This window comes from Eurosta solidaginis, chromosome X (assembly GCF_040869045.1).
Source record: "Eurosta solidaginis isolate ZX-2024a chromosome X, ASM4086904v1, whole genome shotgun sequence".
Taxonomy (NCBI): Eukaryota; Metazoa; Arthropoda; class Insecta; order Diptera; family Tephritidae; genus Eurosta; species Eurosta solidaginis.
Genome location: NC_090324.1, coordinates 151,878,396 through 151,904,835, shown reverse-complemented (window position 1 = coordinate 151,904,835; position 26,440 = coordinate 151,878,396). Strand labels below are relative to the sequence as shown.

The window sequence follows — 26,440 nt, the reverse complement described above, 5'->3', positions numbered from 1 at the left end:
ACAACAAAAAAACCAAATTTTCACCCAACACTTCTATCACTAACAATGATCTCAATATGGCCATTCAATCAATATTAGGTGACTCAACTGACCAAGATAGTTTGATGCTCAACTCGAGTGCAGAATCCTCACCGAGCCTACAAAGGATTGTTGCAAATTAGGAAATTGTTGCACCATCAACATCGACACCAATAAAACTTTATTGAATCCAATGCAAAAAAGGGGGTTCGCTGGCCGGTGCCAAAATAAAATATGATACCTTGAAATCGATTTGTGCAATTAAAGCCACCCATCTACCTACCTATGCATTTGCCAAATGTTATGCTTTTACAATTTACGGAAATGCTTACTTCACGGGAATTCCGTTTACGTCAGCGTCATGGTGTTCTGGTTTCACAAAGATTACAATATGTAGGTGGTACTCTGTTTTTTTAACCTTCTTAACCGTAGAATAAACTTTAATTATACTTTTATAATGGCAGGACTTCATCCCTTTTATGATGTTTTGATGAAGGTGCCCGACGATAAGGATCGTTATACATTGGCTTGGATCATCGTAATACTTCTAGACATATCATCGACAAGTAAGCTCATACCATACATGTGTTAGTAATAATCGAATTCACGTGAGTTATCTTGTATTTATTTTAAACATAATGTCGGCAAAGATTATGTGCGCTTGTTAAATACATGGGGATTCTTTATGTCGTTGTTGTCGTGGTAACTGTTATTATAGTACGCTGTATTTGCTTTGGTTGCTACTTGTTTTTGTTCTTTGCTAAAACGATTTCCTAAGCCTGATAATAAATGTGCAAGTAAATGTTGAGCCATTGGTTGTTTAAAACTGAGACTGTATTTAAAAAAAAAAAATTAGACTTTGATTCACTGTACGAGGTTTTTCAGCCGTTCCGCAGGTATACAACGCAGGCTTCAGGGACATGTTTATGGAAATATAATTATGTGGCGGTGTACAACTCTCAGAGTCCCAAATGGTTACACAGCTGTAGGGGTTGTTAAGACTTATATTTATAATTTGACACATTTAGTCTTAGTAAACTGTTTGTAAGAAAGCTCTTCTTATCTTAATTAAAGAAGCAAAGATATGAATTTAGTATAGATGAAAAATACGGGTTTGTAATTCATTGGTACGAACACCAAGTTTTTGCACAGAATAATATTATATGAAATGGAAGGAGTTTTCTAAGTGGAATGTGGGTCCATGAAGGGTTAAGCGGGAGTAGTGTCTGTTTCGTAGCTTGGCGCCGGTAATAGCACCAACTTAGCGATGGGGCGTGTTGTTTGTCCTTTAGTGGTATCCAGGTCGACTACACGCACGCGGTCATCGCGGCCAAGGTACAATTTGACGACCCTTCCCATTCTCCACTCGTTCGGTTGTAGGTTGCCTTCCCGAATGACTACTAAGTCCCCTAGGTTGAGGTCGGGTTGCGATCGTTGCCACTTAACCCGTTTTTGCATCTCAGTGAGATATTCGGCCTTCCACCTTTTGCAGAAGGTTTGGTGTAGGGCTTTGAGTTTCTGCCATCGATTTACGATGGAGGCCGGGGTCTCTGTCGTGTCTAGTTCGGGAGGAGCTAACAGATGACCCCACGAGCAAATGACCGGGGGTAAGCGGTTCCAGGTCAGAAGAGTCGTTAGACCCAGGACTGAGGGGCCTTGGATTGAGGCACGCCTGTACTCGGCACAATAAGGTGCCAAACCCCCAAAGGTGTATTTGTGGTCCAGAGCGATCTTTCTGAAATGGGTTTTAAAACTTTTAACCCCAGCTTCCCACAGGCCGCCCATGTGAGGTGCGCCAAGGGGTATGAAATACCATGCCAGGTTTTGGTGGCTATATCTTGAGATCGTACGATCTTTTGTTTCTTGCAGAAATGCTTTGAATTCTGATCTTAACGATCGCGAAGCCCCTACGAAGTTAGTACCGTTATCAGAATATATGTTTTTCGGACAGCCTCGTCTGGCCGCAAACCTGGAGAAAGCGGCTAGGAAGGATCCGGTGGAAAGATCGCTCGTCGGTTCAAGGTGGATGGCCTTGGTGGAGAAGCAGACGAATAGGCTGGCATAACCCTTTGAAGTCCGACATCCTCTACCGCTGTATGACTTGATGTCGAACGGTCCGCAGAAGTTCACCCCGTTATTGGTAAACGCCCTCGAAAACGTGGTACGTTCCTTAGGAAATATTCCAATGAGTTGCGTTTGCTAACGCTTTTTGTAGATTTGCAGACCTTGCAATTGTGGATGACAGACCTAATTATATTTTTGACGCGGGGAATCCAGTACTGAGTGCGGATGAGGCGTAACATCAGCTGATTTTCCCCGTGAAATGAGATAGAATGGATAAATGAACCAATAAACGAGAGAACCTGCAGGAGTATGGGAGAATAATAGGATGGCGTTCATTGTAGGGGAGGTCACTGGAGGCACCGAGTCGCCCCCTGTTCGGATGATGCCATTTTCATCTATAAAGGGGTTGAGGGGTAGAATTTCGCTTTTGCCACTTATCGGTTTCCCTTCCTGTAAACAATGGTACTCTTCGCGGAAATATTGATTCTAACAGATAATTATTAAAGGCTGAGTTGTTTCATTTATTTCGAGTGGAGAAAGTGATTTTGACTTCGGTTTTCCGGAAGATTTAGTCTTCGGCTGGGTTGCTTTATAAAATCGGAAAATATAGGAAATTACTCGTATAGCTCGAGACAGATCGGAGAACCTATCAAGAATGTTAGAATTAGTTTGTTGGGTCGTTGCGTGAATTCGTACAATTTTTTCCTCGATGTTCGTATTATAATCGCCTTCTTGCGCTGGCCAGTTTTCGTGGTGTTCTTGCAGCCAGGAAGGGCCCTGCGACCACAGAGAGTTGTTTATTAAATCCGACGCTGGCAGTCCTCTGCTTGCTAAGTCTGCCGGGTTTGACGCTGAGTCGACGTGCCGCCAAACTTTGGTTCCTATCTTGTCTATGATTTTGGTTATTCTATGGGCGACGAAGGTTGACCACGAGCATGGTGGCTTCCGGATCCATGCGAGAACTATCGTTGAGTCTGTACAGAGGAAAACTTCTCGATTTGCAAGGTTTAGGTTTTCAATAACCGATTCTGTTATTTCGGCAAGCAGGATAGCACCGCAGATCTCTAGTCGTGGCAACGAAAGAGTTTTAACTGGGGCTACTCTGGTTTTCGCCATAAGCAGGTTGGTGTGGGTTCGGCCTTTTTCATAAACCCTAATAAAAACAGTAGCTGCTTATGCTTTTTCTGAGGCATCGCTAAATCCATGTATTTCGACCTTGTCTCTCTCCGTAAAATGAACCCACCTCGGGATGCGCAGATCGTTGATCCGCATGTATTCCTGCGTGAATGCTTGCCAGCGATCAAGTGTGGTTGGTGACACGGCTTCATCCCATCCTGTACCCTCTAACCAGATCTTTTGCATAACGATTTTGGCGACTATTATCACTGGAGCTAACCAGCCAAGAGGGTCGAAAAGCTTAGAAATCTCTGAGAGTATGCTTCGCTTTGTAGTGGCGCTGTAATCTTCTATTGGTTTCGCCGTAAAATAGAAATAATTAGCGTGCGCATTCCACCTTATGCCCAGTGCTTTTACCATGCTGGAATCTTCGAATTCTAAAAAGTTCTCCGTTAGCAAATATGGTTTCGGTATGCCTTGTAGAATTTTCTTGTAGTTCGACGTCCATTTTCTTAATGGAAATCCTGCTGATTGTAATGCCTCGGTTATTTCATCTCTTGCCTTTATTGCGGTATCAATACTGTGGCCGCCGGCGAGTACGTCGTCTACGTACATATAATTCCTCAGAATGTCTGCTGCCATTGGGTGCGTGTGCTCCACGTCATCGGCGAGTTGATGCAATGTCCGTATTGCCAAGTATGGAGCACAGTTACTGTTTTAAGTTCGTACAGAGTTATTGTATCCTTTGGATTTTTCGGAATGCGATCCGCTGATATCTTGTTTGATCATGATTTACCCATATTTGACGATACATCTTCTCAATATCGCTGTTGAAGACGTATTTAAACAAACTTCACCGGAGTATCAATACAGTAAGATCGGCTTGGAGAATGGGACCTGGATAGAGGGCATCGTTCAAACTTTTGCCATTTGTCGTGGGGCGAGATGCGTTGAATACAACTCGTACTTTGGTTGTGGTACTGTCCTCCTTAATTACTGCATGATGCGGAAGGAAGTAGCGCCCTGTCGATTCTGGCGCTATGTTTCTTACTCGTTTCATATGCCCCAATGTTTCATACTCGGATACGACTCTATTATATTCTGTTTATAAGGCTGGGTTTTTTTCAAGACGTGTTTCGTTTCGATAGAATTGAGCACATGCGCTTTTTAGTGATTGCCCTAAACATACCTCTTTTCTATAGGGTAGAGAAACTACGTATTTCCCGTCGCTGTTTCTTACGGTGGTGGATTTGAAGACTTCTTCACAGTATTTATCATCCTCGTGCTCACTCCTCTTTTTTAGGATTTCCTCTAGTTCCCAGAACGCAGACAATTGTTTGGCCAGTATAACCTCATTGAAATATGATACTATGTTCTGGGTGGTGTTGATCGAGTCTGATCGACCTGTCAGGATCCACCCGAATACGGTTTCCTGCGCTATCAAATTATTTAACACATCCTTTTTCAATCCGCCTAACATGATTTGAGGATATATGTCTCCTCCAAATACCAAGTCGACTGGTTCGTTCACGAAGGATTTTTGTCGGCAAGAACAAAATCAGGGAACGCTTTTCTTGTCATTGGATCTACATGGCAGCTAGGGAGATTTCCTGTTAGTTGGGGTAAGACTAACACGATTGTGTTTATTGTAACTAGAGGGTTTATTTATGAACCTAATTGTATGTGACACGTTTCCTTTACCTGTGCAGAAATCGTGTTGTTAATGCCCGATACTTGGGCACTCACTCTTTTGGAAGGCAACTTAATTCGCCGTTTGAGTCGCTCGGTTATGAATGAGCATTCTGATCCCGAATCTATTAAAGCTCTTGCTGAGAAGCTAACTCCATTATGTTGTATATTGTCTCTCGCTGTGCCTAGTAGTATTCCCTTGCTTGAATTTGCGAAGCATGAATTAACGTTATTAACCCGAGTGTTTTCTGTTTCATTTTCGCGCCTAGCTTGGGCCTGTCTGGATGTAGATGAACCGTTGTCAGATGAATCACGTGGCTCGTGTGCTTGGGGTTGAATTGGAATGTGGAGTAGTGAGTGGTGTCTTGACTGACACGTCCTACAACGATATGTTCTGGAACATTTAGAAACAGTATGTCCAGCGGATAGGCAATTCAAGCACCCTCGTATACTCTTCACATGTTCAATGCGACTGCTTGGGGTCAGGCGTAAGAATTTCTCACACTTTGTGATTCTGTGTGCCGCACTTTTGCACATCTTGCATGTTGGTTTGGCTACCTTAGTCTGAAAGGTCAGTTTTTTCGATGGTGTTTCCCCGCTTGATCGAGAGGATAGATTTTTAGGGGGCTTTCCTTTCAGCCCTGTGCCGGTTTCCAATGTTTGGAATCTATTCGTCAGGAATTTGTCCATATCAACCCATTTCGAGATTTCAGTTTTGTTTTCCTTTGTTTGTTCCCACAAAGCCAATGTAGTTTCAGGCAGTCTAGTGGAGCATAAATATGTTAAGATTGCATCCCAGTTGGATATGTCAATTTGATGACACTGAAGCGCTGAGATGCAATTGTTTATATCTCGTTGCAGTTTTTTGATAGAGCTACCACATTCGCCGCCAATTGCATTTAAATTAAACAAAATTTTCAATTGTCCATTTAACAAAATACGCTTGTTTTCATAGCGATCGCATAGATTCTTCCAAGCTGTTTGGAACCCATCATTAGTTAGTGCGACGATGTGCACTATTTCTTTTGCCGTTTGTTAAGTATGTATATGGCGCTGAACATGTCCCTGAAGGACGGCCATGAAACATAATCTCCTTTAAAGACATCTGTGTCACAAGGAGGCAGGTGTACGCTATATTCGCGCCCCATGGAATCTTTTTATTTCTCTAACTTTTCTATTTTTTCAGCTAGCTCATTTATTGCCGCTTGGCATTTTAAGAACTTGTTATAAGTGGCTTTATGTTTCTTTTTAATTGACGATATGTCCTTTGTTTCGAGGTCTGTTGAACTCAGAAGATCCTCGTATGCCCGTTTTGTCTTTTCCCACAAGGCTTTAGTTCCTCCGTTTGAAGTTTTAAGGAAGTTTGAAGTTTTAGGAGTGCGCGGTTGTGGGCATGGCCTTATAATCTACCTCAAATTCTGCCACTGCGTCTGCCTGGCGGATATAGCTCTCCATTTTCTTATTAAATGGAAAACGAAATTATTAAACACAAAGTATTTAATGAAATTTGCCTTTGCAGAGAGTCGTGTATGACTGATCAATATCCAAGGGATTGAGAGTTGCTACACTCGCTGTGTCGCGGAAGTGTTATTACAATCGTGCCTCTATACGTAACTAATATAGGTAAATGGGTGTGTGCACGAACTCAAGTGATATTTATGTAATGTGCTACTTAGTTTGAAAGAACCGACCAGTTAATTATGACGGAAAATTTACAGAGTATTTTCCACTTGTGCGGAAAGTTTAATAAAAAACCGTGTGAAAGTAAAAAAAAGGGCAGAACTGGCCAACCAGTGGACAATGTGTGAAGAAAGTGTGGTTGACAAAATGCCGAAAGTGAGTCCTGCTAAGATTTTGGCAACTGGAGTGTCGTTGCGCGTTATGTTTCACTTCGTGTATTTGTGGTTGTTGTACGTCAGCGCTAGTAATTTTTAAGGTGTTCCTTGGGTTGCAAGTACACTCGCCGCTACGTACGAATTTGTGGACTGTGCCAGAATTACGATGTATATTCCGGCAATATGAATAGCGAGTTTGTATTAAAAAAAATATTCCGAACTTTCCCGCCCAAAACAACAATAAGTGTAGAGTGTATATATGTGTATATATGTGGATAGCTAGAAGAACTTTCAACTGTTACGCTGTTAAGTGACTTTTGTTTGCTTCGCTGTGTGACCGTGTGATGTCAAATAAAGATTCAGTTGTGAATTAATGCCAATAAGATGGCTTTCAGCTAACTAAAATTTATTTTTGCTAATGTGTTGCAGCAGCGGTGAAGTGATATTCGATGTTTGGGGTTATGTTAACCCCTACTAATACTGTGACCGGAGGATCTATTACCTGTGAGGATTTTAAGAAAATTGTTTTGAGTATGTGTGTGTGTGTGCACGTCATGCACAATAGAAGCTATGACCGCTGAGCGTCAAGGGAAGTTTACAAAGGTCACTGTACGCATTAAATAATTACTTGCAACTTTATTATTTTAATTTAAAATTTTATTTTCAAATCAAAAGGAATCACACACGTGCCCGAATTTAAAAAATCACGTACCTTATAAGTTCGTTGAAAATTTTTTGTGGAAAAAAACGTCCGCTTTGCTCTTTTGTGATTTTTCGCAATTGCCGTATAATTGTTTTCTGCGGTGCTAATTGCCTTTGGGTTACTTTCCCAATTTCTCCTCACTAAGATGACTGCAGATGCTTTTACTAATGTAATTTGCCTTCGATCGCTCTGAGTGCTTTCCAAATTGGGCTATTGTTGAACTGCTGTTGTTTGTTGTGGACTGTAATTCGATTGGTTGTTAAATTCTCGGCTTCGGAAGGACCAAATGATTACGTGAAAGATTCGAATCTCCCACGTAATCGCCAATGGAAAATTGAACGCCGTGGAAAGAAAAGTTAAAAAATATGGAAGATTTTAATAAATATATATCCAAGTAAGGATTTTATTGAATTCAAGAAAAATGATGTAAAAATTAAATTGTTTTTCGAATTAATATATATTCAAATAATGATTTTAATGATTTAAATAATAAGTATTTAACAATAAAATTGTGTTTCGGATATGTGAATAGTGATGTAACTCTAACCTTGACGCTGGATGGCTAGAATTGCTCTCGTTGACGGTCATGAACCAAGAAAAAGAAAAATCAATTGCAAAAAGGCGCTGAACCCTCAGTACAAGAGCCTTCGTTAAGTTTACCCTTAACAAGGCTCCGGTGCTAAAAGCTCATAGCGGCAAACACAAATTCGTGTTTGAGTTAGTGCATATATATATATTAAAGCGAAACTATTGGTCTACAGGCAGAAACAGGTATGCGGATTGATTTACGAGGTTGGGCCGAAATATTTAGGTCTCGGACCTAAACACTTAGATTTTCATCCATACATTCCTTAAAGTTTATTAACAATTTAAATATTTCTGAACCTCTACAGAGCTATGTATAAGAAAATAAATTGATTCAAAAGAAAAAAGGAAAAAGTTTAATGTTTGTGTAGCTCACCCTAATATAAATGTCCCTATTTCAAATATCAATTGGCTTAAATAAAAAAAATTGCAAAGAATTCAAAAAAACTTAGTCTAAGTTAACTTATAACTAGAAATAATTCACGTTCCAATTCAAATAGAAATTAGATATACAAGCAGAAATAAAATCCTATAATTGCTCCAAAGTATAAATCCCACCTAGTATAAATCCAAACTTTTCAATTGGTTTCTGACCCACCCTAATATACTACTGCTACTAGGTGTTAAATTCAAAATCCTAGAGATACATACATTCAAATGCTCATAAAGTCAGCAAGCAAAAGCAACAAAAAATAAAACACAAAAAAAGGTTAAATTATGGGTGCGAGGTAAATTATGGGTGCAAGGTAAATTATGGGTGCAAAAGCAAATCATAAATAGAGCAAAAAAATTGTGTATGTTTGTAGCTATGTATGTACATATATTCCTTAGGTTTAGGTTTCCTTTTTTGTTTTTCTTTGTGTTTTTTTTTTTGTTTTTTTATGCTAATCTATTTTCTCAAGAAGATCATGCAGTATACGTTAATATATGTTAGTATATGTTCAAATATGTGTATTGGCAAAAATATTGTACTTAAATTTCACTCACTCATATGCTCGTACTCCAACGCACATTGGGGGCGAACTTTTCAAAACCACCTAAATATCACAAATATTAACCGATTTTAATCATTTTTGTACAGACATTTTTGCAATTGTATTCTGAAGAGACTCACATCGCCCATGTTTAGGCCAGAGGCCTAATTAATTTCCCACCGGGAAGCCGCTCCCGACTTAAGTACTTTTCTTGTCAGCAAGCAACGGCTAACTTCCAATCGTCCTCCCGATCCAATATTTTCTTTCGTTAAGTGAGAAAATTGAGGTTCGGTGGCGATCTGGAAGTTGCCGGCGGCTCTGATCCAGTTTGCCTGTCAACGAATCAGCTGTTCCTGCGTTCGAGATTTCTCAACATTAAAAACATATTTCTTTCACGCAAAACACAATTGGTCGAACGATTTGCATTTGGGGGTCAATTGTGTCCATGGTCCTTCGCAGCCGTTCTACGAACTAGCAATAACACAAATTGTTCAACAAACATATAAGCACGAAAAAGTTAAAATCAACTTAAAAAACAAAAAAAATAAATTTGCAGCCAACAGGTGCCGGCAAATCCAAATCAAGAACATACAACATACATTTCACATTTTCATTTTAAATCAAAAAACAAAACAAAATATACGGGTGAGTTGTTCCAATTTATTGTGACAAAAACATAAATAATCAAACAAAGTGATTTTCGCAAAGTTTCAGTATAATTATTTAAATTAAATTGTGTGCGAGTGATTTTGTGTTTTTCCATTTCTTCCAATACTTGGAAAATCCTTTCCCATTTAGTAGATCCTCGGCTTACGCCATCTTTATAGAGTCCATCCGAACGGACATAAACAAAACAAAAAAGTGATAATTAATTGTTTTTCAGTAAGTGCTTTTCAATTTTTGTGCAAATTAATACCAATTAATACGTAAACAAGTGTCCAAAATAAGAGTATCCACCCTTATTTTACGTGCATTATTCGCCAATTGTATTGTGTTTGCTTTTGCCTCTTGTTGGCGGCACAAAGATATTGTTTCTATTGCCCACGGGACACTGTTTTTGTATTACAACAAAACAGCACTGCACTCACTATCAATTTAAATTAAATTAATTAATTACAATTTTGTTTTTTAAATACACACAAAATCACTGCCACTGCGTTATCTTCGATAAGAAAAAGCATTCAAAAATTTTAGGAGTTAAAATAATAGCGATTTGCAATCGCATTATTAAAAACAAGTTCAAGAAAAATAAAAAGAAACGAAGAAAACAAATTACGGCGAATTTGCATATGTGCATGCAGATAGTGGTGGGTGGTGAGCAGCATACCAAATAGGAGTGCAAATCCCGAAACTACGAGTGCGAATCCCGAAACGGCAAAAGGAGTTGAAAATACAAGAGAAATATTAAAATAAATTTTTAAACACATTTTAACTCTTTTTTCAAATAATTTGTAAAATTATTAAGTTTTAATAAATATATTAATACCGAAATTTCGGCTTTTTTATTTTTGCAAATTGTGGTTTTTAAAGTTTTCCAATTGGAATAGTACAATAATTTGTTCATACTTTTCGGTATTCTCCACTTCTTTTACAAGAAAAGAGGAATTTTATACATTGTCAGTGTTTTTGGTTAAAAAACTTGATATCTTTCGTGGGAATAAAATTTTCGGTACTTATCGGCTGCTAGATCTGAGACCAATCTAATACTTTTGTATTACCTATAGAAACGCTTCAGCACTACGTGCATTCATCGGAATTCGTCCAAGTTTAATAATCCAAGGTAAATTTTTCAATTTCGAACGATAGAAATGGCTAACCTTAACCAGTTGATAAATTCTCTCATGGACCTCGAAGCTGACTTTAGAGATATCCTAAACCCGAATCAATCCGTCCTCGACTCCTAAAAGGAGGAAGTTAAAGAGATTTGGGGAAAAATCAAACAAAAATACAATGAGTTTCAGGGATCAGAAGCTGCGTCATCGAGCAAAGACAGTAATGGAGCCAAGAAAAAATATAAGCTGCATACACAACCTATATGAAATGCATGGAGTTAATAGGTGACCTGTATGCTAAAAAGGATAAAGTTCCTGAAAAGTCCAGTGATGCCTCAGGTAAGGATCACAATATTAGGCTTCCGCCTTGTGATACCGAAGTTTTTAAGGGGGACTACTTGTCACGGCCAACATTTCGTGACATGTTCAGGGTCATTTACATAAATAATAAAGGGCTCGACGCAGTGGAAAAGTTGTGCCACTTAGTAAAGAAAACTCAGGGTGCAGCAAATGAAATCGTAAGAAAATGTCCCATTACAAATGAAGGCTTCGAAACCGCGTGGAATGCCAATTGAAGATCCTCTTCAACCTCGCCCCCGTAGGAAATGAATCTGGAAGTGCAATCAAACAGCTTCAGCGGCGAATAAACAATTGCATTTCTGCACTCCAGATTCATAAAATTGGTATTTCAAATTGGGATCCGATCATCACGTACCTTTGCTTCACGAAGCTCCCTGAAGTTACGCTTTCATTATGGGAGCAGTCGGTCCAAAGTAAAACCGAAATACCAAAATGGAGTGATATGTACAAGTTTCTAACAAGTCGGTTCCAGACCTTAGAAACTGTTTCTGATTTGCGAAGTTCACAACCGACCAAGTCTCAGCCCTCAAAATTTCATAACGACGGGAATAGCAAAAAATTAAAACCTTCCAGGCAAGCGTATCGAATACGAAATGTAAACTGTGCAATCGTGACGCACATCACATTCGATCTTGCCCACGATTCTTGAAGATGGGTCCTTCTGATCGTAGTAAACATGCAAGAAGGGACCATCTGTACCTGAATTGTCTGTCCTCCGGACATGGTGTAGCGAAGTGCAATTGTAGGCGCTAAATTGTTCAACCTGCCACTCCCGACACCATTCATTATTGCATTTGAATCCAGTTCAGGCTTCTTTCTCTAAGAAGGACTCTTCGAGTTCAAACCAAAGTGGTACTGGAACTACTTCCAAGCGGACCACTTCTGGGTATAGTGGTACTCAGACCAACAGTGACTCTCCGAGTCAAGTTCAGTCGTGTTTTTCGAACACACATAAAGGTGTACTACTGGTAACCGCTCAAATTAACCTAAAATACAGTCATTCCGTGTACTCGGTCCGAGCATTAATAGACTCTGGTTCCGAGTGTTCGTTCATTACTGATCGGCTTCGCCGACGTATAGGACTTCCTGCCCAAAAGGTGAACGCTAACGTATCGGGTATCAACAATACGGTGTCAGCTCATTCCACCCTAGCATGTCCTATTCAGATAGGTTCACCGGTAGACGCGACGGTCTCCATAAATACCACGGCCTGAGTATTACCTCAATTAACGGGCAATCTTCCAACCTGCGATATCGACCCTAACATTCAACAAAAATTCCCAGGAGTAACACTAACGGACAGCCGATTCTTTGTTAATGAACAGGTTGACCTGGTTCTTGGAGGTGATGTGTATCCGCAAGTCATTCTGGAGGGTAATCGAAAGGACTCAACAAGCCATATTCTAGCCCAGGAAACGGTATTCGGATGGGTCCTTACGGGACGGACGAATGCAACCAAGGAGGCGACATCCTGTCTCTCCTTTTGCAATGAAGTCGCTCTGGATCGACAAATCGCAGCGTTTTGGGAGTTGGAAGATATCCCAAGAAACGCGACCCGGACCGCCAACGAGGAATACTGCGAGGAGATTTTCAAGGCCACTACAACGCGAACGGATACCGGAAGATATACTGTCTCCCTACCATTTCGAAAGAATTTCCCAGTAGATATTTCATTAGGGTGCTCACGAAAAACTGCCTTCTCGCAATATTTTCGTTGTAAAAGTAGGCTAGCAAAAAACTCCTCTTTACGAGAGGTGTATACAAGAGTTCTGAAGGAAAATGGCCAATTAGGTCATATGTCTGAAATCCGATCAAGCCTGTCCGAGAATCCATCCGAATCCTACTACTTACCCCGTAATGCGGTGAGTAAGCCAGAAAGCACTTCTACGAAGGTGAGAGTGGTGTTTAACGCTTCGTGTCCATCAGATAACGGCGTGAGTTTAAACGATGCTCTGCTTCCTGGTTCCCTCCTAAAAAGCGATCTTATGATCTTAATTCTTAAATGGAGACTGTTCAAATTCGTTTTTAGTAGCGACATCGAGAAGATGTATCGCCAAATATTTGTCCATCCTCAGCAGAGGAAAATTCAACGAATTCTCTTCCGTGAGTCCGTCAATTTCAATTGAATACGGTAACTTTCGGGGTAAACTGTGCTCCGTACCTAGCAATAAGAACATTGCTTCAATTGGCAGATGACGTTCAAGATTCGCATCCAGTCGCCGCCACTATTTAAACGCGACATACATATGTACGTCGACGACGTACTTGCAGGTGGGCACGACTTGGAATCCACAATCCAAGCGCGTGATGAAATTTCTGGCGCCTTATATTCAGCAGGCTTTCCCCTTAGAAAGTGGGCCGCCAACTGTAAGCAAGTTTTGAGCGATATTCCTGCAGCTCATCTGCTTAGCCAAGACTTCTTAGACTTCGAGGACGCAAACAGCGTTAAAGCCCTCGTTGGAATGCATGTTCGGATCGTTTCTACTTCACTGCGAAAGAATTCGATCAAGGTCAAGAAGTAACTAAACGTAAGATTTTGTCAATAATCGTGAAACTTTTTGATCCTATCGGGTGGCTTGCTCCAATAATCATAGTAGCTAAAATTATGATGCAAAATGTTTGGTTAGAGGGAACAGGTTGGGATGAAGAAGTGTATTCAAGCACATTAGAATGGTGGCAAAAATTTTCTGTGGATTCCACGATGCGTTAGGTTTTATCCACAGTGCAAAATGGAACCCCACGGTTTTTGCGACGCCTCCGAAAAGGCATACGCAGCAGCCATTTATATGCGCGCAGAAGAAGGCAGTGCCGCCCATGGAAATCTTCTGTTAGCAAAAACAAGAGTAGCGCCGGTGAAAACGATCTCCGTTCCTCGTCTCGAGTTTTATGGAGCGGTATTGCTAGCTGACTTGATGGACGCTGTAGTCATGAACCTGGATCTTCGACCACTGCAGGTTTATCTGTGGACTCACTCCACTATAGTGCTAGCGTGGCTTAGAAAGCTCTCCATGCTCTTGGTCAACCTTCGTGTCCCACAGGGTTACCAAAATCATCGACTAGGTTGGACAACACCATTGGTATCACGTCGATTCAGCGTCGAATCATGCCGATTTAGCAAGCAGTGGAGTGACAGCGCAGGACTTAATTGAAAACTCCTTGTGGTGGCAGGGTCCTTCTTGGCTTCAAGAAGGTAAGTCAGAGTGTCAAAATAAGGGTCGCTCTTTCAAACGGTCGAAGAAGAAAAGCGCGTGGTCTCCCACGCAACCAAAGTAGATGAGGTGTCGGACATTCTCCAACGCTTCTCCTCACTTTCAAGGGCTCTACGAGTGCTATCTTACGTATTTCGATTCGTCCAAAGGACCCACCCTATTCAAAAATCCAACTGCCAACCTACTTCTGTTTCAATCTCTCCAGCTTAGTTGAAGTCTACGACGCAGCAGCTTATTACCCTCTGCCGGCAACAAAATTTTTCGATAGAGTTTTCAAATTTGAGGACTGGATTTCCGCTAAGTGCGAAAAGCGAACTCATAGCTTTAACTCCATTCATCGACCCAAGCGGAGTTATAAGAATCGAAGGCTGTATCGGAGCATCAAAAGACATCAGCTATAAAGAAAAGCATCCAATTCTTCTGCCTTACAATTGCCATTACTCTCGCTTGTTGGTTAAGTTTATACATGAAATATCGCTTCATGGAGAAAACCAGTTAATGTTGCGAATAGTTCGAGTACAGTACTGGATTCCTCGGATCAAAGATATGATAAAGTCTGTCATTCATAATTGCAAGATGTGCACTATTCACAAAAAGCATACCCAATCCCAAATCATGGCTTCACTTCCCACAGAACGCACTACTTTTACCAGAGCATTCACAAATACTGGTGATGATTTTGCAGGCCCATTCGATATTAAAAATTATAGAGGTCGAGCGTGTGTTATCACCAAGGGGTACGCCTGTCTCTTCGTCTGTTTTGCAACAAAGGCAATTCATCTGGAACCAACAAATGATCTCAGTACACCTACCTTTCTGGCAGCCTTTTCTAGGTTTATATCGCGCCGATATATAGGGCCTTAAAAGCGGAATTCAAGGCTTTTCTGTCTGACTCTCGTACTGCATTACTTTGCAGGTATTTTTATCAAGAGGTTTCTTGGCATTTCGTCCCTGCATCAGCTCCAACAAGAAAGGCGGTCGTGCGACTTGACATTAAATCCTTGCCAATCGCCGAGGCCACGAAGATTTACGAATAGAGACCCCCGCAAATCAGTTCATAAACGCTTGGGGAGTGCAGTAACTCGTCCTTCTGCTACGCAGAAAGATTCTCGACAGGGCGGCTCAGCATTAAATACTTTCCGACGGTCCCACCGTCGCAATCGTCATCCACCTATCACGAAAATCCGACAAGGCGGCTCGGCATTAAATACTTTCCGACCATCCCAAAAACCGTGTACGCGGAAACAGCCCAAGCCTACAGAAGAGAGCCACTTCCTCGCTCTCCAATATGCCGCACCGAAAGGTTTTCGAGCCCGGAAACTATCTTCGATAGCATCTGCGCCAATTTGGATCACCCTCGAGCCGGTAGCTCCTACAGCTATCGTGAAAATTGAATCCGGCGGTCAACTCCATCTTGTGCGGGCACTAATTGCCCCATGCACCCCGAATACGCTCATTGATGCAGAGCTAGCAGGTCAAATACAGCTGGAGCGTGCAGGGAGTGGTCACAATGAAAGTCGTTACCTGATACTTCGAGGTAAGCATGGCGTTAACGAACGGATATCGCCACTGGCTACGGTGGTCGAGAGATACGCTCGAATAAGTCCGAGAAGGAACCTGGATCCAAAAATAGCTACACCGTTCTAGTTCATGCGGCTAGCGGATCCTCAATTTTATATGTCGTCTCCTATTCGACTGGTCATTGGTGCTGACATTTATACAAAAATTATCTTCGGTAGGAGACCTGTTTCTGCAACCGACCATATTCGGATTGGTCATTTCTGGTTCCATGGCGCCGTAACCACGTGACTCCGACCTAACTCTAGTCTAAATTTTCATGTAGATTAACATATACAAAGGTATTTTTTTTATTTTTATCATTTGAACTCTCTATAATGTAATTTTTTTAAATTTTTCGAATTTTTCATTTTCAACAAATTAATAATTTACTTCACAAGTTCTAAATCAAATGTTGGACCAACTGGTGTCGTTATTTCTAGTATTGCTTTTTGCAAGGGGGCCGGCATGTTTAGGCCAGAGGCCTAATTAATTTCCTACCGGGTAGCCGCTCCCGACTTAACTATTTTTCTTGTCAGCAAGCAACGGCTAACTTCCAATCGTCCTCTCGATCCAATATCTTCTTTCGTTAAGTGAGAAAATTGGGGTTCGGTGGCGATTTGGAAGTTGCCGGCGGCTCTGATCCAGTTTGCCTGTCAACGAATCACCAGCTGTTCCTGCGTTCGAAATTTTTCTAAACATTAAAAACATATTTCTTTCACGCAAAACACAATTGGTCGAGCGATTTGCATTTGGGCGCCAATTGTGTCCAGCCCGATTTTTAAAAATAATTAGAAAAAAAACCATTGTATAAAGCATAATGAGCAAAGCTTGCTAATTAAAATACATATAATTACTTTTGTTGTTTACGGCCTTCGAATTATAACTTTTTAAATATAAACGAGCTCTAGGCCAAATATTTGTATATTCTTAAAAAAACACAATACGTAAAATTTTTGATATACAATTATATTATTTAATTTGTCGATATTTCGACTTCAGACCGAAGTCATCATCAGGACTATGTACGAAACGAACAAACATACATATTAAAAACATAAAAATACACATTTGCACAAGTACAGTGGGGACTACGAAATCGGAACTAAAAACGAGGATTTCCGGGCATAAAACGAATATTAAAAATCCCAACAACCCTAATGATGGCAAAACTGCGCTAACACAGCATTGCAGAGAAACTGGACTCTCTCCCGATTTAGGAAATGTAGAAATTCTACAGTAAGAGGGGAATTACAACAAACGCTACATATTAGAGATGCTATACATCATAAATACACCCAGCGACAAACGCATAAACTTCAAATCGGATACAATTGGTATTGCCTCTGCCTTTAGGCAGCTGATCAACAACAACAACAATAATAGATAAGAGCATCTCCCACTGTTTACCAAAGAGTTCACCTGCAGGCTGCAGCTGATATCACTTGAGCGGCGCTCACTACTCATTAGCTAACTTTCTGCTTATGTTCATTTTTTGTTTATGATAACGGCTTTGTATATTTACATTTTTTTGTTATTTGCTTTGCACTGTTCGTAAACTTATATTTTTGTTACACTAGTCGACATATTGCATTCAACAATGTAAGTTCTGTACTTGTGCAAATGTGTATTTTTATGATTTTAATATGTATGTTTGTTCTTTTCGTACCTAGTCCTGATGATGACTTCAGACTGAAGTCGAAATATGGACAAATTAAATAATATAATTGTATATCAAAATTTCACGTATTGTGTTTTATTAAGAATATACAAATATTTGGCCTAGAGCTCGTTTATATTTAAAAAATTAGAAAAATAATTTTGCAAAATGTTCTTTAAAAAATTGTTTAAACAAATTAATTTTGCAAAACGAATGTCAATTAGCAATACCTACTATCTCTTAAAGTGTATATCATGCTCTTAAGTATTGTGCAAAAATTGTATGTCACGAAAGTGATACATAAATATGTAATATATTATAAGGTTCTGCAAAGAATATGCTATTTTGCAACAAATTGTTTAATAAACAAATTAATTTGAAGAATCGAGCAATGTGAGTCTCTTCAGAATTCAGTTACGAAAATTTCTGTGAAAACATTGTTGAAATCGGTTGATTTTTCGAACCTGTAAGTGGTTTTGAATGAATTTGCAACGGCGCCGTTGCAGTTGAGTGGATGTGCTGAATTTGCTGAAATAGTAAAAAAAACATACATACATTTATACCCTCGGCCACGCTCACGTTAGCCACCCTCAATCTCTCAACCAGATCGCCCGCTTGCGATCTTGGTTATTGAGTGTTTTGATGCTTAGTTATTAGAATTCCCACTTGTAAGGCATGCAAGAAAAAAACGTGGTGATCAAAAAAATATGAAAAATTTTAAAACAAAAGAATTGTTTGACCTAAAGCGATCTGTGAAAGAGCTGGATCTTGGTCTTGTTGCAAAAAGGATCCGCGGGTGTGAATTAGGAGTACATAAAAAGATAAAAAGAAAACATGTGTAGTTGCCCCGTGGTATGCAGAGGGCTGGTTGAGATGCCTGTAAGTTAAGGTGTTTTTCGTAAAAAAAAAATTGCACGATTATATTTAAAAGTTTATATAACAAAAGAATTCGTAGGCAGGGAACTCAAATTCAAAATTTTTGATTTAATCGCCCAGCTAGTGACAGGAAGGAAAAGGAAGCATATGTAGAGTAGACTAAATAAAAGGAATTAGGTAAAAGGAAAAGAAAAAAAATAGTTATGACTTCGCAAAAAAGGCAGGACTAACAGATAAATGTCACAAGGCAAGGAAATGAAGCGAAAATTGAAAGACAGAAATTGAACCCAAGTAGATTATAGGTGTACGAAAAATGAACACAATTCTGGGAAAAAGGATTTTTATGTTTTTTTTTTCAACTAACTAACAAAAAGGAACTTCTTTTTGCCCTGTACCCCCTCTTTCCTTCAAAATTTAGACCATTGAGTGCAATTAAGATAATGAACCAAAAATTGAGACCAAATGAATTGCAAGTAGATGGGAAGTTAGAAACGAAAATTAAGCAAAAAAAAAACAAAGAAGTAGATATTTGCCCCAAAAAAAAAACGAAATTCCCTGAAAACTACTTAAATAGATATTAAGAATACAATGGGTACAAATATTTCAGAAAATTACATATTTAGAAAACAAAAAACACTAGGACTCTGCTTCTGTAGATGGTGTTGTTGTTGTTATTGTGATATGTTTGAGTTGGCCGGCTTCAGATGTTGCTGGTTTTTGCGTTCGTGGTATTCGGTGGGATTGTATGTACCATGATTATGTTTACTGTTGCCAAAGGTGTGTTGTCCAGTGATCGGTGGCTAATTTTGTATAGGTCGTTGTTGTTGCTCTTCTTACTAAATTTTCCTTGGACTTGGCGTGGTCTTTGTGTCGATGTACGTGTTTCAAATATCGCGCTGTTGTTAATTTTCGTGTGTCGTTTGTGTGAAAGAGTGTATCTCTAATATGGGATCTGTAGTAGTTGTTATGGTTGTGTTGACCGCCACCAATTCACCTTTAGGCTTCTTTTCCTGTTGGCCTCTGGAGGCTGACCGAACTGATAAAAATAATTATGCTGAGCTGGCAGGAGGATGGAGATGGAGTTGTGTGGTTGTTGTTGTTGTGGCGATATATCGCCGATACAAAATATGTGGCCGCCAAAAAAAAAATGTTGTTGTTGCTGCTGCCTGTGTCGCAGGTGGTAATTGTAATTGCCAGCAGTAAAAAGGTGTCGTACATGTTGCTGGCGTTGCGCCGCCGATGAAAAAATAAAATAACAATGTGTTGTTGCTGGTGAAAGCAAATGGTGTGCCGTCGACAAAAAATATGTGGTGTTGTTGTATCCGTTGTATGCAGTCTGAAATTAAATGGTGGTGTTGTTAGATATTCGAGACTTACCCGGGTGTTTCTGGGGGTGCCGCCTTGTGGAGATGGTTGGTGATGAGGTTATGGTGGTGTTTTGCTACTATGCGGACACGTGGCTGACACTGTGTTGAATGCGTCCCTTTATTGTCTCAATCCTGCGCAACGCTGATGGAATCGTTCAGATGTTGCAGAAAGCTTCAGCCACTGGTTTTCTCCTACAATTTACTGGCTCACAACTCGTTTGCAGATCGTTACGTACAATTAATTATACACAACCAAATTTTAGTTACTGCATATCGCGCATTCAATATATTTAAACACAAGCTTTCTAATTGTTTATAAAATTTTATAATTCTTAAATGTTAACAGGAATTTTTGCAGCGTATACAGAGCTTCGCACTGATTTAATAAAGATTTGATTTAACTACGAACTTGAAGTATACTGCTTTTGCATATACTGGAATACACAGTATTCACAACTTATCCAATTGTGTTAGGAAGGAATCAAAAAACTATATAGTTTTCCGGAAAAGTGAACATTTTGCAAAAAGAAAAAGGGAATCGTGCTGAATTTATTCAGATGACAACAATAACAATGTTTTTCTAAAAACCAAAAGGTGGTGGTTTTTTGACAGATAGCGATCATGCCGGATCGCCATCCTGTACTTGCGGCGAATTCAATTTGGTGGATTTGCGCGGTGGAGGCTGCCACACGTCCATGAGGATTCCCAATAGGGAATTTAAGGGTAAATATAATGCATTGATTCTAGGGATACTTCAGTATAAAAATACAATTCAATAGATCGAATACAATACAAGATACGGGTTATATATTAATTCATAGAGATACGTATAAAAAAAGGGGGGAGATGGGACGGGTGACAGCCTACGCCGCGTAAACATCCTGGACCGCCTAGGCGTACTAAGCGCCTAACGTATGTTGCAGCTCGGTCAACGCCCTAACTGCTTCCTTAATGAGGATTTTGCTCACTTTGCTTTTGTACGTTGAGGTTCGTAGGCCGGTGGCGGTGCATCTTATAGTTCGATTGGGCACGGTCGGTACGCGTTGGTTGCGGCGAACGCTGGATGTTCTTGCAGCGGGTGGTGGCTGGACGTTCCCACGGCTGCGATGGCGTGACCTGTGGCGGCGCGATGAATGGCGTTGGCGCCTTGGTGGCTGCTATACATTCGGGGTTTGGCGGATCCCGATGTCTCGGTGCAACAACGTGTGGTGAGGGAGTTCACAGACGTGGCAGCACTCGCTGGATGAACATGCGCGTGTGGCGTGTGACAGTGCCAAGCAGTTTGTGCAATAATTGTGTGCCCATGCAACCAAGGCGCGTTATTGGGCTGCATGGCAGCGAACACGGGGCACATTGATAGTGCATGGGGTCGCATGCATAAACGGCATCGTCGGTAGTCGGGCAGGACTTCGGCACGTTGTTGGCGAGTTGTGGGCACTGTCACCTGTGATGATAACGAGCGGCGCGGTGCGGGGACTGGAGGGCGTTGGCGATCCATCTGAGGAAGATAGGATAAAATAAATTTTTATTCACTCTTGAGGTTGGGAGTGAGTGTTGGTAGGGGTTAAGGTTGTTTCTGTTGATTTTACGATAGCACAGGGAGTGGGACTGTATTATGTTCTGGGGATGCTACTGAGCCTTGAGGGCCTGAGTCAGGCTCAGAGGGCGGTAGAAAGCACAATTTTGTGATGGGCCTGGTGAGTACGCCATTCTGGGTGTGTACGTCAACTACTCGGATATGGCCGTCTCTTCCTAGATGGGTGTCTTCCACGCGTCCTAGGCGCCATTCGGTAGGGGTAGGTTGTCTTCTTTGATGACGACTAGATCGCCGATTTTAGGGGGAGGTTGGGCGGTTTGCCATCGATAACGCTTGTGTAACTCCATGAGATAATCATTCTTACAGCGCTTGCTGAATTGGTGATGTAAAACTTGCAACCGTTCCCAAAGGTTGATCGAAGAGAGGTGTTCATAGTTCGGTTCGGGGGTGGCGAGAAGAGGTGCGCCGCGGAGAAAGTGGCCAGGTGTGAGGGCGGTGAGATCCGCTGGGTCCTGGGAAAGCGGGGAGATAGGACGAGAATTGAGTACGGCCTCTATGCGAATTAATAACGTTGAGAATTCTTCAAATGTGAAGCTGTGTGTTCCGGCGACCTTTTTAAAATGGGTTTTAAAGCTTTTTACGGCAGATTCCCATAATCCGCCCATGTGGGGTGCGCCGGGGGGTATAAAATTCCATTCGATGCCTTGTGGTGCGTACTTTTGGACAATATCTGCCGAGACTTCGTGGAGGAAGGTGACGAACTCTACTTCGCTAGCTCACTTAGCACCAATGAATGCTGTGCCGTTGTCGCTCATCATTTGCTTCGGGTACCCTCGACGCCCTACAAACCGGGCGAAGGCAGCGAGAAAAGCCTTACTAGTGAGATCCGAACACAATTCCAGGTGGATCGCCTTGGTGGTGAAGCAAACGAAAACGGCCACATAACCTTTTACGAGGGTTGGAGATCGGAGCATCGAAGCTTTGATTTGAAACGGGCCGGCGTAGTCTACGCCAATAGTAGTGAAGGGGGCGCGAAAGTGCATCGTTCGGGGGTAAAGCTGCCATTATTTGGGATTGCGTTTGTCGCTTATGGATGGTGCATACTTTACATAGGAAAATACATTTTTCCAGCTGAGGTTTGAGTCGGGGGTATAGAATTCCTGCCTCATAGCTTGTTGCAGGAGGCGGAGGTCCGCATGGAGGAAGCTCTCGTGTAGAAACCTTATATAGAGGGAAGTAAATCGAGCCTTTTCGGGGAGAATGATGGGACGACACTCATTGTAGGTCATGTCGGCGTTTGTGTCCAGGAAGGGGTCAAGTGCCAGTAGGGGACTTCGCTTTTCGATGGGTTTTGAATTTTCGAGGGAACCTCTTTCGGAAGCGAAGAATCTCGACTGAGTCAAGCTCAGCAGACGGATTTTCGCGAGCGTGACGTCGGCATAAGAGAGGGCGGGATCGTTAGGGGTACGGTTGCCTCCTACAGCATTTCTAAGCCTAGTTACAAATTTCAACACGTACGCTGTTACGCGTAGGGCGCGGGGATAGGCGGAGAACCGTTCTAAGAAGTCTTCTGACTCTTCCGCTGCATGCAGTGATTCGACTCGGCGAAGTTCGGGGGGTACAATATTTCTGGCCGTTGGTGTTGCATCGTTCGGGGGGTAAAGCTGCCATTATTTGGGATTGCGTTTGTCGCTTATGGATGGTGCATACTTTACATTGGAAAATACATTTTTCCAGCTGAGGTTTGAGTCGGGGGGTATAGAATTCCTGCCTCATAGCTTGTTGCAGGAGGCGGAGGTCCGCATGTAGGAAGCTCTCGTGTAGAAACCTTATATAGAGGGAAGTAAATCGAGCCTTTTTGGGGAGAATGATGGGATGATACTCATTGTAGGTCATGTCGACGTTTACTAATCGTCCGTTGGCACGGAGAATCCCGTTTGTGTCCAGGAAGGGGTCAAGTGCCAGTAGGGGACTTCGCTTTTCGATGGGTTTTGAATTTTCGAGGGAAGCTCTTTCGGAAGCGAAGAATCTCGACTGAGTCAAGCTCAGCAGACGGATTTTCGCGCGCATGACGTCGGCATAAGAGAGGGCGGGATCGTTAGGGGCACGATTGCCTCCTACAGCATTTCTAAGCCGAGTTACAAATTTCAACACGTACGCTGTTACGCGTAGGGCGTGGGGATAGGCGGAGAACCATTCTAAGAAGTCTTCTGACTCTTCCGCTGCATGCAGTGATTCGAATCGGCGAAGTTGGGGGGGTACAATATTTCTGGCCGTTGGTTTTGGCCAGTCCTCGGGGGGTCGGGAAAGCCACTCTGGACCATTCCACCATAGCGATGAGTTAGCGAGATCGTCGGGGCTGCATCCTCTGGTTCCAAGATCCGCGGGGTTTTCTTTGCTTCGCACATTTCGCCAATGGACATTTCCAACGAGGTCTATAATCTGCGCTATTCGGTTGGAGACGTAGATTTTCCACGAGTGGGGTGGCTTTTCCAGCCAGGCTAGCACGTTTTCCGAATCGGACCACATGATTAATTTTTTTTGACTTAGGCCGAGATGGGGTTGGACTACTGCGATTAATTTGGCTAATAAGAGCGCTCCGCATAGCTCCAGGCGTGGCAAACTAATGGTTTTGTTAGGGGCCACTTTGCCTTTGGACACTATAAGGTGAGAGTGGACCTGAGCACCGACAGTACTTCTTAGGTACAGGGTTGCGCAATAAGCCTTTTCTGAGGCGTCGCAGAATCCGTGGAGCTCAACTTGTTGATCGGGCATAAAATTCATCCATCGGGGTATATGGATGGCTGAGATAGAGGGAAGCTTTTGAGAGAACTGTGCCCATTTGGCTAGACGGATGGGTTTGACCTTCTCGTCCCATTCGGTCCCGTCTAACCACAATTCTTGCATGAGCAACTTCGCTTGGATCATTATGGGCGTCAGCCACCCTGCGGGATCGAAAAGTTTCGCAATGGAGGAGAGAATTTGCCGCTTCGTGGCTGCAGTGGATGCCGGATTTTGAGTCGACGGTATACGAGAATGTATCCGTTAGTGCGTTCCACTGGATGCCCAGGGTCTTGGCGGTGCTAGTATTTTCGAACTCAAGAAAGTTTGTTTCCAGCAGATCAGTTTTCGATATTTTTTGGAGGATGTTGGGATGGTTTGCCGTGATCTTTTTAGGGGAAAGCCGGCTGAATTAAGAGCGTCTATAGTCTCTGTTAGAGATTGCTCGGCTGATTGGAGATCATGACTGCCGGATAAAATATCATCAACATACGTCTCGGATTTTAGTATTGGGGCAGCGCGTGGATGGGAATCGGCTATGTCTTTCAACAGCTCGTGTAGAGTGCGAATAGCCAGGAAAGGCGCGCAGTTAACCCCGAAGGTGGCCGTTTTTAATTTGTAGTCCTTTATTGGACTGTGTTCGGGGGTTCGGAATATTATCCATTTGTAGTCTCGGTCATCGGGGTGCAAGAGAATTTGGCGGTACATTTTCTCGAAATCGCCATTAAACACATATTTATATGTTCGCCATTTTAACAACATAAGTCGGAGATCGGGTTGGCGCGTGGGTCCGGTACATAAGACATCGTTAAGGGAGTGACCGGAACCCGATTTTTAGAGGCGTTGAATACAACTCTGACTTTTGTTTTCTTCTTGTCTGGCCTTACGACTGCATGGTGAGCAGTATTTACCCAGGGATTATATTTCATTAGGACTGCATTCTTCCATGTGGCCTAGGGACAGATATTCTTCGAGTGCCTGGTCGTATTGCTGCGTGAGATCGCCCTTTTTTGAGAGAGTACGTTCCATGCCATGGAACTGTCGTAGGGCTGCAGTACGGGATTGACCTAGGTCGATATCGTTCGGGAATGTTGATTTAAAGGGGAGCCGAACCATATATCGACCGTCATCCAAGCGAGTGGTGGTGCTTTGATAAAATTCTTCGCACATTTTATCTTCAGGGGTTTCCACTCGCGTTCTGGGTGTTTCTTCGATTTCCCAGAATTGTCTTAGCTGTTCATTCAGCTGGACATTCGTCACTCCCACGCTTGAGAGGAGTGTGATCCGACCTTTTCGGGGGTTTGGCCACTTATTATCCAGCCAAATATTGTGTTTTGTGTTATGCCATTTAGCATGATTTGAGGGATGAGATCGCTGCCTAACACCAGATCGATTTGGGAGGGATTCTGAGAATTCTGGTCTGCTAGCTTGAGGTGTGACCATTTACGCATTTGGTCGTTATTTAGCCTGATTGTTGGGAGTTGCCTAGTAAGCCGAGGTAGCACTATTGCCTGGGCCTTTATTTTCACCTTGTGGTCATTTGAGACTAGGGTCAGTGAGCATAACTCGTTGGAGGTTTGTACTACTCCGCCTCCCATGCCCGATATTTCAAATAGGGAGTGGGTATATGGGAGGCCTAGCTTGATTTGAGCTTTTGACGAGATGAAGCTACGCTCTGACCCTTGATCCACTAAGGCTCTGAGCCTGAATCAGTACCCTCGGTGTTCTATGGACACTATCGCTGTGGGGAGAATGATCTTGCTATCATTTTCTGCATGCAAAGATTGGATACGGGAAGCGTTTGAGGTGGCGGGAAGTTCCTCGTTGGGATCTGGGTTGGTAACGTCCTGACTAGTTGCTACTTGAGCTGTTGTTTTCCGAGGGCCATTTGTTTTATGAGATGCTCCGGCGTCGTGGAGGGTGGAGTTGTGGCGACCTTGGCAGTAGAGGCACGTTCTTGTGCTTGTGCAATCTTTTAAGAGGTGGGTTTGGGACAGGCAGTTTTCACACATATTGTTTTCTCTTACGAATTTTTTCCGTTCAGGGATTGCCAGCTTTTTGTAATGCAAGCAGCTTTGTAGCGTGTGGGAGGCCTGCTTGCACATTCTGCAGGCGTAGATTTTCTGATGCTCGGCCACATGAGCATTTGTTCGATTTTGTGCGTAGTTGCTGTTCTGCGGGGGGTTGCGGCTTTGGTTTGGGGTCTGAGCCTGCCTGAACTGGGGATTGTTTTGACTTGAGGGAGGCTTTGAGAAATTGGTGGAGGGTGGATTGTATCAGGGTTTGGCTGGTCGCCACTGATCCACCCTTTCCACTATCTCGTAGCGAGTAGTCAGA

At 42.2% G+C, this 26,440-nt stretch overlaps 1 protein-coding gene across 17 annotated transcripts in view; it reads right to left on the bottom strand.

Moving 5' to 3' along the window:
• The window catches only part of rho-5 (rhomboid-5), a 1,371,034-nt gene that overhangs the window by 1,099,681 nt on the left and 244,913 nt on the right, over positions 1 to 26,440 (bottom strand). Inside the window, exon 9 of one of the 17 annotated variants that reach the window (XM_067758074.1) lies at positions 7,435 to 7,666. The exons of the other annotated variants lie outside the window; for them this stretch is intronic. The gene's annotated coding sequence lies outside the window, so the exon portion shown is untranslated. The remainder of the gene's footprint in view (positions 1 to 7,434; positions 7,667 to 26,440) is intronic. 17 annotated transcript variants of the gene reach the window in all.